The sequence below is a fragment of the Helobdella robusta genome, assembly GCF_000326865.2.
Source record: "Helobdella robusta unplaced genomic scaffold HELROscaffold_6, whole genome shotgun sequence".
NCBI lineage: Eukaryota > Metazoa > Annelida > Clitellata > Rhynchobdellida > Glossiphoniidae > Helobdella > Helobdella robusta.
This window is the reverse complement of record NW_008705330.1, coordinates 446219-463049: the sequence shown is the minus strand read 5'-3', so window position 1 is coordinate 463049 and position 16831 is coordinate 446219.

The following is a 16831-nucleotide window of genomic DNA, read 5'->3' as shown; positions in this document are numbered from 1 at the left end:
ATTTGGGTTGTTCACTTGATTCTAGATTATCAATGCATGATCATATAAAAACGATAACAAAATCATGTTCCTTGCAGATTAAAGAGTTATATAAGTTTCTTAATTTTTTGAATAAATATTCCATTAAGACGCTGGTACATGATTTATTTCTCTCGAGATTAGATTATTGCAATGGCCTTTTTTAAAGGCTGTCTGACAAACATGTTTCTGCAAAACAGTGCGGCCAAATTTAGTGTAGGTGGTCTCAGATATAATCATGTAACTCCAATTTTGGAAAGTCTCCATTGGCTTAACATAAAAAAAAAAGAATTACCTACTAAATAGTTCTAATAATGTATAAAACGTTACATGGTTTGTTACCAAGTTATTTGATTAATAAAATAGAAGAAAAATCTGTAATGATGAGTGGCCTGAAACTTAGGTCAGATGATAATATTTTGCTGGTTGCCCCGGTCATCAATTTACAGATCGCATCAAGAAATTTGGCTGTTTCCGGACCGGTTGTTTGGAACAGTTTGCCAAGATCTTTAAAGTCTAAGAATTTGAAATTGGAAGATTATAAGAAAAATTTGAAATCTTATTTATTTACACTTTAATTTTGATATTAAATTGTTCATTAATGATTGCCATCATAAACTGTTCTTTACTTTAATTAATTCGATATGGATAGCGCTTTTGAGAACCTTTTGATTTTTATTAGCGCCTAATAAAATGTCATAATAATAATAATAATAATAAATAATAATTATATATATATATATATATATATATGTGTGTGTGTGTGTGTGTGTGTGTGTGTGTGTGTGTGTATGCTTTTGTATTTTTTAGTGCAAAATGGCATGTGAGTTTTAACAAAACTAAGAGGACACGATGAAACAGAATCATCGGCTAACAAGGGAAATCTTATGGAATTGTTAGACCCATTCACAGCTTTTGCTCTGGAACTTAAAAACAAACTTTAACGTCGTTACGGTAATTAAAGTTGTCCTGAATACCAAAATGTCTAGCGCAACAGTTGCGACTCAAGATAGTACAAAGGTCAGGTATTGGTCAATACTTGTTGATTAAACCAGAGACGTATCCAGGAAGGAACAGCCCAGTTACGTCATAAGATATGTTGATAATTGCGTCATCAATGAAAAACCACTTGGAGCGTATCACATGCATCAGGTAGATGCTCTTAATCTAACGTCGTCTATCATTGATATTACTGATGAATTTAAGCTGAATTGGAACCACCTAGTCGCTCATTGTTACGACGGAGCCTCAATTACGAGTGTACACTTCGGTGTCCAAGCCTGAATCAAGGAAAAAGACCCACAAGCAATTTATGTGCACTGTCATGCACATCGTCTGAATTTGGTTCTAGTACAGACTGTTAGAAGCATCAGCGAGGTTAATGCATTTTTGTAACAATCCAACAGCTGTATGTCTTTCTGACTCAAAGCAAAATTGGTCATGAATTGTTCAAGCAGATGCAAAAAATCAAAACGTACAAACTCTCGAGCTTGAGTTTCTAGTTGATACCTGTTAGTCTCATTGGTACCGATCATAATCATTCAACTTATCAATTAACTTAATACGAGAAAATGAGCCAATTATCTTAATGATGTTAATAATAATTATAATACTATATTATATATAATTATAATATATATATATAGTTTATCTTTATTATTTTGATAATTGATTTCATCAAATCTTCAAATGATCAGATCATAATATGAATTTGATGATGTCTAATTAAATATTAAATGATAGTACTTAATTTGTTTGAAATGGTGACGTATGAATACCGGATGGGTGGACAGGCTGGCAGCTGGAGACAGTGATGGTAGCAAGGGCTTCATGTTCTTCGATGTTGAAATTGATCTTACCATTGAAGATGGCATTGGTTATGTTATTGTAGCGCTGCTACAGCTACTGCTGCTGATAATGTTAGTAGTGATGACGAATAGGAAGTAAAAATGATGATGGAGATGATGAAGTTAATAATTAATTAATTACGATTTGGTTTTAAAAGTGGTTAAAATGTTATGTGATAATAAATATGATTGATGCAATTTATTAAATTGAATATTCTCATATATTTTCTGATTTACATTTAAAAATATCCTGATCATTCACCAAAAATTAAATGATATGGATTGTTTTAATGAAATTTAATTATTTTGTAGTTAGTATTGTGTTGGAATTTAGTTTGTTTAATGAATCACATAAGACATAATAAATGTAATCAAACCATTGCAGAACATGTTGAAGATATCGTATCATTGGTCTTTCAGTATCTGAAGATGCTGAAGAAGGAAGCAATTAAGGAATGGGTATCCAGCGAATGCCAGGTTGCTGTCTCAGCACTTGAATAATTTTTCAGTGTTTATGCAGTTCTTAGAAAGAATCATTGTTCATGTGGATTTTTGTTGTTGGTTGATGTGAGAATGACAAACAAATACGAACGAGGAACATGATTGTTGCTTGCATCACTTCTGATGTTGTTGCGTTCATGTTTAAGTTGTTCTCCTTCAACTCGTTTCAGTTATTTGGAAAATTTGTTTATTTTGTTGTTCTCCTCAGAAGCTCAGCTCATGGTTTTTCCGATTCAAAGATGAGATGAAACCAATTGATTACACAAGCAAGTGTACTTCCAACATGCAGGTTCTTTAGTTTTGTTCCATTCTATCTTTCTTCTGTATGCACCTGTTCTTTTTCCAAATCAGTTGTTCAACCTTTTTGTTGTTCATCATCCAACATTTATAAACATCATAATTTTTTTGTTCCGTCATTTTGAGATTTAATCAGTCCATCATTCTGTGGTGCTTTTTATCTTCATTTTTTCATTACATCATTTTTTATTGTTTTATTCCATCGTATTTTATCTATTCATTTCATCATTTTTTGTTCCATCATTCTTTCATTCTTTATTCCTTCATTTTTCCATTTCATCATTCCTTTGTTGCAGATCTTTCCACTGAAGGAGATTCTGTCAGGGGGATATCTTTAAACCTGAACTCACCAAGATGGTCTTCGACGGGCTCTACTTATATAGAAATTTCGTTATATAGAATTTGTTTTGGAAAAGATTCTGTATTGCCTAGAAGGTGTTAATATGTCATATATTTATGAAAACAACTTTTTAATAATTTATTTTGATACCAGAAGGTAATAATGCACGGCATAATTGTAAAAATATAAAATTTTAAAAGTGAAATTTACTCTTTGTTCCATGCAACGATGATTTCGATTCCATTGAAATTAGTCGTGGTAGAATTCGCAAAATTACTAGAATATTAGAACAAGAAACAAAAAATATGGTTCTAAGATATTAAAGGAGTACAAAAACACCGCTCATATCAATTCATAAAATGCTGGTCGGATATTTCTTTTAACTTTTATAAATTTTGTTTGTTATGGAGGTATTATTTTCGTTCTATAGAAATTTTTATATGTAAAATTTCAAGGGACATAAAAAAAATGTTATAGTATAGAGATTTTCGTTGTATGGAAGTTCGCTATAAGGGGGTTCCACTTATGCATGCATATCAGTCTGATATGTTGATGAATTCAGTTATTTTCCCGCGGCCGTCATCGTTTGTTGTAATGATAACTTGTTATCAATATTATCATTGTGATAGCCATCATTATGATGATGGTTGCAATGATGACTAAAATAATTTTGAGGTACGAATTACAAATCAGTGATGATCATCTTACTTTCGATTAGAAATGTTTATTGTAACTATTTTTAAAACATGTTTCGACATTTTGTTTTTTTTACAATTCGCTCTTAGGTATTTCTTAGAGGAATCAACTACTATCAACTACTAAATCCATGCGTTCCACATGTATTGTAGATTTGCAGAGCGCCACTATGTTTTAAAATGTAATCATTTACACTTTTTTTTTTTTTTTTCAATCCAATTTTATTCGGCAAAAATCAAACCAGGAGATCCAAAAAAGAAAAACTTGTGCAGACCACCTTAACTAAAAAAAATAAAAAAATGTGCATGTTTCATCCTTTTATACATATATATATATATATATTGCTGAAGTCGTTAAAATGTAAATTAATGAACAGATTAGTACATATGTGGTGCCTGCTAGTGTTAACATGTTACATAATGCTGACGTTGTGCTATGTTACATTTCTCATGCTATTTATTTTGTTTCATTACGTGCATACTTATTAATATTTGTTGTTTTTCACATGTGCACAGACACGCCGTGTTATGTAATGTTTTTTTCAAATGAAATGAACCACTATACCATACTAAACGGCTGTAGGAAATCTAACTCTAGAATTCATTCCTTGGTTATATCAGCAACAACAAATACCCGAAGGTAGCGTAATAGCCATATGCAGGACCGTATGCCTGGTCATTAAAGAGAAGGATGATGAAATGAATGATGTGATATCTGGGATAGAGAGACCTTAAGTCTACAACCTTTTTGCCGATATAAAAAATCAGACCTTTTGTAACAAGATTACAAAAGGTCTAGGCAGTTAATCACAAAGTTTGTGGACATCAAGCCAGCCAATGACAAGGATTGTGGAAGAACAAATTTAGTTAGCATCCAATAGATATGTTAGTACGAACTTATGCTACTAACAAGACACCTTGTTGTGAATTAAAATAAATAAAACAAACACAATTCAAGCGTAATAAAATATTATCTTTATTCCCACGTGAATCTCGAACCGTTTCGTTTTACAAGCTACCAGGAAAAAGGGTAAAAAAATCGAGAGAGAAGCAAAGACATAAAAATTAACATAGATTAAGTAACATTGAAATTGCAATAATCTTTAATAATAATTTATATGTGAGATAGTTTATAAATGAATGTTTGATCCCTACAGATACAATAACCAATCCGACAACATCAGCGGCATCGTCGGCAGTGTTTGTCACTGTATCGTGCTCGTACAAAGTGATAAAATAAACTAGAATCAGGAATAATTTTAATAAAAGTCTATTAAAATATATCTTCAATAACTCGTTTGTCAAATATTTATTCAATGCAACGTGAAACGTCTGTTATAGTGTTGACAACATTTTAAGTCCAAATTTTGGGCTTGTGTTTTACTGACCATTTGACTGGTAGAGCTTTAGTATTTTAAATGCTGCTGGCAGTAGACCAACCAAATCTCACAAATTGTGGAAAACCAAAGATTGGGTCTATGTTCTCACTCAGAAACTGGTTTTTCTTGGGGTTCTGTTGATAATTTAAACCACTCTTCAAATATGATATTTAAAGCTATGGTAAACACATATTAATGAGTTCTGGAGGATTTGGTGATGGAATAAAAAAAGTTAAATGAAATTATTTCTGCGATCAAATAAAGCCAAATACAATTTATTTTAAACTAAATTACCGCTTTTACAAATGAAAAGCGTTGTTGTTTACGTGATGATTGAGTATAAAAAGAAAAAGGAGGTTAAGCTGGTTGGCAATAATTCTTTTTTTTCAAAACAGTAGTAAATCAATGAATGCCATGAAAATGTTTAATCTCAAATAAACAAATAGTTTAATAATTTTTATAATGGCGGGTCAAAAGTTATTTATTATAATTTTGAACTTACTTTAAGCCATTGGACACCGCAAGGCAAGATGAGCAAACCAAATACCAAATGTGATAACCAAATACCTGAGAAAGAACGTGGAGCTGTTTTGAGCGTACTTTCAAAGTTTCAGTACTTTCTTACTCATTACATTCATCAGAAACATTTTTAGTTTTTGCATTGGAATTAATTTATTGACTACATCATTGCATAACAATTGGTATGATTTTGTAACCACACGGTTCAACTTTCACTTTTCAAGAATACTGGAGCGTACTGTCTGTGACTCACTGCCATTCATGCACTGATTGCTTAACAGTGAGAGTTTTTTTTTATAAATTATATATTTAATGCTCAAATTTAGTTTTCGCTTGTTAGTTCACACCATCTTAAATAGTTAAAAAAAGCCTTTTATTTCATCTCAATCAAACTTTCACCGTTGCATCGTTCACCATCCTTCTTATATGCGCGCCATCTTTTGACTTCCACCTACAAAAACATTGCAACTTTATAATTTTGTATATTTTATTTTGCAGAATCCACATCAAAGTAGCAGTCACCACAGCTTCACGACACCATAACAGCAGCATTCAATACAAAAGTTACATTAAAATATGGAATGTACAACTTGACAGCAAAAATAATGAGCTATTAATGGATTTCAATTGAATATATAGTGCTGAATGAGACGGAAGAATTTTTATCTCTTATCAAATGAAGTCCTATTGTTTCAAATGTAATGTATTTGCTTGCGTATTCAAGTTATTTTTCTGAATCGTCTCTGACAATTCAACAGAGGCGCTTTACAAATCTACAATATTTCAATATCAACCAAAACTTTTTATTTTCTAGATTATTTTATTTGCGTTATTGAATAAAAAGATTTCAAATGAAGTATTTGTACCACGCAGACCGACAGATCATGGAAAGCTTCCTTTGGAATGCTTTAGCGTTAGGTTTGATGATCAGAGTGAAATTCAATCAATCTTCGAAATATTTTAAAGCTTTGAACTTTTATGATTGAACTTGTTACAAAATTACTTAAATAGTTCATCCATGGCTTCAACTTTGAGTTGTGTATGGTATGTTTTCAGAGTTTCATTTCCTACACAACATGCATTAACATTGTCACAGCATCAAAGCAGCAGCATCAACAGTAAAAAATTAACGTCACCATCTACAAAAAAGCAACATAAGAATGATGCTAATTTTAATATTTATGTAATACGTAATGCATCAACACACCGCAACAGTGCAATATACTACAATACACACCCCACCACGACACACTCCTCGGCACACTTCATCCTCGACACAACAACACATCTCAACACTACTCCACACACCACAGTACTACAATCCATCGATGCGTATCGCCGACTCCCCACCTGGCTTTCTGTGAGTTATAAGTTAATATCCTTTCTGGCTGTTTGATTATCATCTCCTAATTATCTGAACTAACACTCGTAGTAACACTCAAGATAACATACATAATTGTAAACATGATATCATCATATATGATTGCTTATTTGATGATATACATACATTATTGTATACATGGTTATATACATAATGCCATGCCATTGATTACATCATGAAATCAATCAATCAATCAATGATCCTCCTTTGTCCATCGGGGGACCGTCGAGGCCGATGGTGTACATCTAATCATGCTTTGTACATTGATTTTTTCCCTTTTTTCAAAAAACCTTTTCCATCTTTGGCCAGTTTAATTGAATTCAGAGTACCAACACCAGTCCATTCAGTAATGTCATCTATCCATTTTTTGCAGGTCTACCAACTTTTTACTTCCAATCTCTTTTCCTCATAAGTAACATTTTAATCAATCTGTCTTATCTCATTCTACAAATGTGTCCAAAAAATCCCAATTTTCTTTCTCTGACTTTGTCATATACACTTTTCTGTCTTCTAAGTTGATTTCTGAAATATGTGATGAAAAACTGGATAACATTTAGATAGAAAACTCATTATAACATTAACAATCGTTTTGATATAATGTATTAAGATATCATGTTTGTGATAATATCAAGTTGCAATTTGTCAGAAAAATTTTCATTCTTACAAATGTGAGTTGTCAGTCAGTATAATAGTAAATAGCGATAAAATGGTTGACCAGAAATAATCAACTTTTCTAATCAGGAAGTTACTTGGCTATGTAAATGGAAAATTTTAATCACCATAAAATAAAGTTGTTTAGTAATGTAAATCCTTTTGTTGTTTTCAAACAAATTCTTTAATAATTGTTATATTAACAGCAGAAAAATTTGCATATGTATGTAAATTAACAAGAAAACTTACCAAACCAACTAAAAAATATTAAAAGTACATCGGAAGCTTTTTGAAGAATAAAAACAAATCGGTAGCCGATGAGAATTGAATGAAAACTTTTGAGAAATGAACCAACATCTGCACGACAGGTTGGGAGTCTTTTAATTATATTAAAATGTAATAAAAAGGTTTTACTGAAATGAGAACCTTTCCTGTCACCGAAATCAACCACCAACACATAATTAATTGTTCTTCGTATATCGTTGTTTTTTATTTTAATGGAGAAATTAAAGACAAAGTTGTTATTATTAACAGCAAAAATAAATTTCCTCACTACAAAAATAAATTTAAAATGTAAGAAGTAGTGAAATTTTGACATTGAAATGAGACAAAATTTTACATTCTGCAAGTATTTGAAATTTTTCCAACACTCGTTGACGTTGGTCCAAACATGGTTGTAATAATTACAACAACATTATCACTGCATGAAAAGCCGGTTCACAACAGCTCATGCCTCATTTAGACCAAATACAATGAAACTAACTTTCTTTAAATTTGACAACATAACTGACATTAGTCATTTTTTTACTTTATCATCCAAAACATTTCAAGTTTGAACAGCCATAGTTGAAACAATTTAGTCAAACTTTAGAACGAACAGTTAACAATCGCGTGTGGTAACTCTGGCTCCATCCATTTCTGACATTTCTCGCCAGTTTCACGAAAATTAACGCATGCCTGGTTTGAATTTCTTGTCAATCAGCATCTCACATCGTCCTCCATAATTATTTCATTGAAATCAACAGGATGCACTGTATAATTTTACTGAAATCATCATGGCATTAAAGAACGAAAACGTGGCATTACTTAACTAAAACGCGATGTGACAAAGTTTAATTAATTCAAACTACTTCATTAGTCTAAATAGAACATACACAAAATAAGGCTGAAGAAAAAAGATTATTGACGCGATCGTGTGCCTACTAGACTATACGTCTAACATTTAACCGACAAACAAATCACACAACAACAAAGCAACTTCTGTTAATTAGCGCATCACAAAACAAAACAACAACAACAACAATAATGAACCTGAAGTAACGATAGCACAACACCTCAGCAACACAACCGCAACAAACAGCAGAGCATTGATGACGCATCGAACGAAATGGTCATTAAAACGTGACGACCATTCATACACTCGCCATGTTACTATCCTCTCTAACAAACACCCGCATCACATACATATCCATATATGCGTACATATATTACATATCTATATGTATGTACGTATGGGGTGTATATGTGTATATATATATATACATATATATATATATATATATATATATATATGTGTGAGTGTGTGTGTGTGTGTGTGTGTGTGTTGTGTGTGTGTGTTGCATAGCATACATACATACATTCATTCATACATACACACACTTATACATACATACATACAGACAGACCGACACAGACACACACAGTTCCACCTGACTGCTCTTGATAATTATGAAGGAACACTTCTATGAATACAAAACATTCAACACAATCATCACCCACCATCATATATTTCCAACACCATCATCATCATAATTTAAATTTGTTCGAAGTTATCACCAGCCATCATCACCACTTATCACCATAATCATCATCATCTTCCTCCTTCTCTTTATCATCACCATTAACACCATCAAACTTTGACTATATGTTGTGATATTTTGTGTTAATGTAGTATGATGGTAATTGATGGTATAATGCAGTAAAGCGGAGATATGATGAGGATGAGATGATGCTGTACAATTAAGGCGCTTGGTCTCGTTGCTGCAGTGACTGGATTCAAATGCATAGAGATCTCCGCCTCTCACATTCAACGAGTCTGTTGTCTGGATTCACGTATATTTCCATGCAACGTGTTTTGGTGATACTTCTAGAAATTAAAATTTACAAAAAATTGTAAACCGAAAATCTTATTTTTGATAAATAAAATATTAGCAAGAAGTGGTTGTGTTATAATTTGTTGCAGAGGCTGTGGAATTCAGAAACACTACAACATGTGATTACGAACATGACAGCCAGTCAAACTCGTTGCAGTTATTAGAACATGTCCAGTGAATAAATAAATAATGGCAGAATAATTTTAATATAATTAAATTTTTGAAAGTTTAGAAAATTTGATACCAAAAATTTCAACGATGGTGTCAGAATTTTATATAATATTAATAATAACTTATATAGCGCTAATGGCAAGCAACTGAAGCGCTCTTTGCCAGACAAGCTAGTGCAACATGATATATGATATAAAATGGAAATTACATATAACGCCAAACAATTGGTTAGAAAAGATATAATGTTGTTTAAATGCTATTAGCGATTATAGCAAATTGTAAAAAATAAGTTTTTAGTTTTTTCTTAAAAGTAGCCAGTAAAGAACAGGTTCTAATATCAGGGGCGTCATTTCAGATTTTGGTTGGGGGGGCGAACTTTTGTGGTCCATGACTTAGCATGTAACACACACACACACACACACACACACACACACACACACACACACACACACACACACACACATATATATATATATATATATATATATATTATTAATAAAGATCACGGCGTTTCTTACAGTACTCAACTCAATCTATATGATAGTTTCTCGATTCTTCGAATAATTCTCCGATCTACCAAGCTTACTTGTTAATGCTATTAACAAAATTCCTATTTACAGAAGATGTCATTGTCTACATGTATGCATGCATATAGTACTAATTCGACTACCTAGTCTCGTCAGTGCAACATTATAATAAATTTTACATTTTTAAAGTTTTTAAAATTTCAAAATTTTTAAAGTTTTAAAATTACTAAATTATATATCCTATATATATCCTTTTTACAAAGAATTTAAAATTAACACTTTTATAATTTATAAGTTTAATTTTTTTCTTTGGTAATTCATTTCCAGCTGACATCTTTCTACAATATAATCTAAACTTTTTATAAAATTTATTACAATATCCAGAAAAAATAGTTATTGTTATTTGACTTACCAACTTGATGATTTAAAATATTTTTTATATCATTGATAATTAATTTAATTTAATCATTTATTATTGATTAGTAGTTTGATCAAATTTATTAACGAAACTGAAACAATTTGTATTCAAACTCACCTTCACTCTTTATCTTAAAAAATGACATAAATTTACTTCCAGCTAAATCAAAATAACATTAATAACAGCGAACGCGAGAGTTAATATGGCGACAACACAACGGTTTTTTTTAAACAGAACATGAATTATTGTAGGAACAAATGAAATAAATTGTATAGCGCTTGACATTTAAAAATTCAAAAAGCACAATATTTTGTATATATAATTATAATAAATTATATAATTTTATATAATTATTTTATAGTGTTTGCAATTTAGAATTTTGAATTCTCCTGCCTCCCCCCAAATGACGCCTCTGTTCTAATATGATCTGGTAATGCATTTCAAATTGATGGTGAAGAATGACGGAAAGCACGGTTAGCAAAGTTGGTTGACACATGTTGTTTGGCTATTGTAGGTGCTTCGGATGAACGTAAGTTTTGGTTGGATTCTTTGATGGCGATTAGATTTCTTAAGTAAATTGGCTGTGATGTTGAAGTGTCTTGAATTTTATTGATATTGTTATATATATAAATCTGTTGTCCGACTCGCTGAAGAAATATTTTCAGCTTCGCTCAACAATTTTGATTAAGTACCACCACTCACGATGAAATGAAAAATATTTTAAAGACTTTTAAAATCAGTTTAACTAAGTCTTTCCTTATTACGATTTTCTTATATTTAATTAAAATTTTGGATAAAAAAATAATGTAAGATAATTATTTTCATTTTTTGCATCTCAGTGCGATGCTAATTGTTCGTGGCTGCGTCCAAATATAGTTCACAACTTTTTTGCATTGCGTAGAATTTTCTAAAAGCATGTAAAAGAAAAACGCCCCTGGACCTTTTGTGTTTTTAAAAATGATTGGACTTAAAGTAATATATTTGTGGTTGGATTTGAATCCAGGCTGTAGCATGATTATTAAAGTTTGTGGGAGCACAGAAGAACACGAAATACCATTGTGAAATGTGAAATCAAAAAAATTGGAAACTGTTGAATGAAATTTTGAATTTTAGCGGAAGTTGAGAATTGAGTCGTGAAACGTTGGAAGATGAACAGCGCAACAAAATATACAGTGCGAAACACTTTCACAATATTGTCACCACCAAGTTTTATCGTATAACTTTTATTATGTTGATATAGGATGTTCAAAATTTTTTATATTGTTCTTAATGCAGCTCTGTCAAACGCAGAACTGCTTCCATGTTATGCTCTAATATTAAATTAAAATTCGTGCCACAAAGCCTGTCCCGCCCACACCACACGACGCACACACACATTTTGTATGCACGCGCAAGCACCGCATCAACTGCTCATGATGGTTTTAGAGTTTCAGAAAGACAGTATTCGAACCAGGCCATTGCGTAATAGCAGCGCGAGACATGGCACTTCTGCCGATTGAGCTAACTCGGTGACCAAACACCATAAATGAACATCATATATGAACCTGATATATGAACATTATATTCCTTTATTAACATCATATATGATGTTCATATATGATTTTTATAAAAAAAAAATTTAATTACCGGTAGATTTCATTCAAATTTTTACTTGGGTTATGTCTAGGGCAAAGTTATAAAGTAAAAATCAAGCCGCTGATGTGTTGTAGATACATCGACAAAATCTTTATATATATTTGTCTAGACACACACACACACGCGCAATTAATTAGCTAAATATTTAGTTGTTTGAAAGAGACACAAACACATAAATAAATGCGTTTTTGTAGGGATGCGAAGCTGCACGCACAAATTTATATTTATTTGTTTGGAGACGTACACACACGGATATAGGAGCGTATTTGTTTTGTGGGCTCTAATAATAATTATCAATGAGTGCAGCAAGTTTGTTTGTTCATATTGTGTATGTGATGTGCACGTTTGTTTGTTTGTTTGCTCGTGTGTATACCGCTGCTCACATTTGTTATTTCTACACTTGTATGGATGGCTGTATTTATGTCTGTTTTTATACATTTAAATAATTTTTTGTCTGGATGATTTGTTTACGGTCGTTTAGTTATCTCCGTTGTGTTATTTTGTTTCTGTTTTAATTATTTTAATTTTTTACACGCCCATCAGGCCAGTCTGTTTTGTGCGTATGTGCTTGTCCTCTTCTTTATTTACACTCTGTATGTCCGTCTTGTTTCTTGTGCATGTACTTGTATGCACGGACAGTAGGTACCGGCTCATAATAATTATAGGAGTGGTTGATAATTTCCATTCACAGTTAGACAAAGGAAAGAAAATTTTCAGTTTGTTTCATAATTATTTGAATATATCATCGTTTTTTAGTGGTTCAAAATAATTGGAACAATATGAATTTTAATGATTCAGAGCAGCAAAATATTGGCATTGTTTACACCTTAGCCATTGCCATCTGTTGCTTTGTTTAGATTAGCAACAAATGCAAAATAGTTGTGCTTAATTTTTTAAAATGCCCAATAAGTTACAAAACCAAAAAATACTCGAACGGCGATCAATAGAAAGACGGCACGTGTAATTTAATTCGAGAAATCTGTGGGAATGTGACATGAATCTAAATTACAACATTAGCATTGTCAAACAATGTCTTGAAAAGTACAAAATATTAAAAAAAATTATTCATCTATCGGAAATCTTGAACCTACGGAATAACGAACACTGGACGATCGTTGGAAGCTACAACACTGGTGTCGAAAATATAGAGATCTTTGAAGTTATAACATCGGTGTTGGTAGTTATGAGGTCAAGGGTTACAACACTATTTTCTAAATACTTAAGTTTCAGATCAATTCGTAATTACTGTCTCATACAATATAACGTTTGTATTGCTTAGCCTAGCCATTGCTATTAATTCAGAACATTTTTCTCCCAACATCTTCTTGATTATCATTTTTTCTGCCAGCGTACTTTTTAAATTTTAGAACTCATTCCTGTTGAACATTTACTATTTTTATTTGCATATTTTTGTGTTTTTCTAGCTGTCTCATCATCAATCCCCTGATAAATTTGGAAGGTAAAAATTCCCCATTGAGTAAATTTGTTGTATGATTTAGAATTTTCTATTTAATTAAAAAGATGACCAAAATAGTGCATTTGGTAACAAATAGTTTGTATTTCACTGATAGTTACAACACAAAAGTTGAAATAGTTTCAATCGGCTTTTTATAATAAAATTCTCACCAGTAACTTAAAGTGGAGGCAACTGCCTTTCCACCCCTTTCTGTAAATGCTCCTTCATTGACGTAAGGAGAGACTAGTACAATAACACGTAACATACACCACGTAGAACGTAATTTAGGAGTAGTAGTACTATGCCACATACAATACATAGAAGATAACATATGTAGTACAACGACGCATGCAATACATAGAAAGTTACAATGTAGTACAATGCCAGATAAAATACATTGAAAATTACATATGTAGCATAATTCACGTACAATATATATAAAGTAACACATGTAGTACAATGACTTAAAAGATTACATAAAATGGTACGTACATTGCATTGAAGATAATGTAACACGTACACTACCTAGAGGATAATAGATAGCTTCAAATGTTTTGTAACCTCAATCTCCGATTCATGGACAATCAATCACTTATTCATATCCGCTCGCCGTACATTTCATCCGATTGCTCTTGTCTGGCTCTATACATCCTATCGTATGATTCATTCATTCATTCATCCATCCATTCATAGTTTCATTCATTCATCCATTCATTCATTCATTCATCCATCCATTCATAGTTTCATTCATTCATCCATTCATTCATTGTTATTGTTAATGATTATATTCATTCATTCATTCATTCATTTATTCATTCATTCATTCATTCATTCATTCATCCATTCATTCATAGTTTCATTCATTCATTCATCCATCCATTCATTCATTGTTATTGTTAATGATTATATTCATTCATTCATTCATTCATTCATTTATTCATTCATTCATTCATTCATCCATTCATTCATAGTTTCATTCATTCATTCATTCATCCATCCATTCATTCATTGTTATTGTTAATGATTATATTCATTCATTCATCCATTCATAGTTTCATTCATTCATTCATTCTAACAGTCCCATATAATTTTAAATTTATTGAAACATAAATTCACTCATTGATAAGTCCGTTCGTGCAAGCATCCAGTGATTTATATCATGCATCCACTCACTTTTACTTCTACATATTTCAAAGATCTCTATATTTCCAACACCAGTGTTGCAGCTTCCAACGATCGTCAAGTTATCGTTATTCCGTAGGTTCAAGATTTCCGAAAGATGAACATAACTGCTTCAAACGTAAACTTTTTTAAACGCTAAATCATTCACTAATCCAAGTTACTACATTAATCACCACTACAACTTCGCTAGTAACTTCGCTATTCGCAACCCCTCATATAGCTTCTATAGTAGATTTTTACAATCCTCCATGGTATGAAAAGATTCTATGGTTTACAATCAATGTCAAATAACGAAGATAACAAATACAACAAGATAAAAATAATATAGCGACATTTGACCATTGCAGCGGTTGTAACAATAAGTACGTAACGTACCGCCGACTGTACAATGTGCGTAGTTGACATAACACGAATTCATGTGCACATAAAACAACAACAGACAGAGACGCAGCAGACGAACATGGTTAAAAGTTCGTGTACTTTTTTAAATTTCCGTACAAAACCAGCCAGCAAATTGATCCTTTATAAAAATTAATTAGCATTTCAACTAATGAAATTTAACGCTCAGAAATGAAATTGCATGTACGTACAACCAACGAAATATCTACAAACAAACGAACAAGCATTTAAAAACAAACACATTTTTAAACACAATGACAGTCATACGCAAACTAAAATATTGAGTTATCGTTTTGGTCGAAACTGAGATGATGGGCGAAGGTTTGGATTTGCTTACGGTCGAAATTTTGGTTTTGTTCGGACACAACATGCAAGCAGACTAATAAACGCAGGCACAGATGCAAGCGAACTGGCGGATGAACAAATTGCAGTGGAGCCTTTTGCATGATGAGCGTTATTATGTTGATATGATTCTATGTGTTTATGTAGAGTGTGTTGGTTGATATGTTGAGCATGTTGATATGTTGAAATGTCAAGTGTGTTGATATGTTGAATGTGTTGATAACTTGAGTGTGTTGAAATGTTGAGTGTGTTTTCTATGTGTGTATGTTGAGTGTGTTGATATGTTGAAATGTTGAGTATGTTGATATAATGAAATGTCAAGTGTGTTGATATGTTGAATGTGTTGATAACTTGAGTGTGTTGAAATGTTGAGTGTGTTGATATGTTGATATGTTGAGTCTGCTGATTTGATGATATGTTGAGTCTGCTGATATGATGATATGTTAAGTGTGTTGATATGTTGAGTGTGTTGAGTATATCCCTCCCTTGGTCTTCTTCTGCCTCAACGCACATCTAATAGAGGTCTAGAGGTTTCCCATATATAATTGATCACATGACGATGTACAAATGTTTTTTGTATGTATGTATGCATGTGTGTGTGTGTGTATGTATGTATGTTTAAATGTATGTACGCGTGTGTGTGTGCTGTGCATATCACATGTATGTGTGCTTGTGCGAATGTATGTACGCATGAATATATGTATATATGTGTGCGTGTTTGTGCATGTACGTGTTTCTGTTGAGCATTGCAGGATTTACGTATAAGCTGCCCAAGTTGTATTTTGCTTAGGCACCCGCTTTCTTTCTTAGGAGTCCCAAAAAATTGTCTCAATATTTTTCCTATTTAACCAAACATGAAAACATTGAAATTTTTCACCTTTCACTCAAATTTTAACGTGGCCCTTAGAAAACAAAGCGTT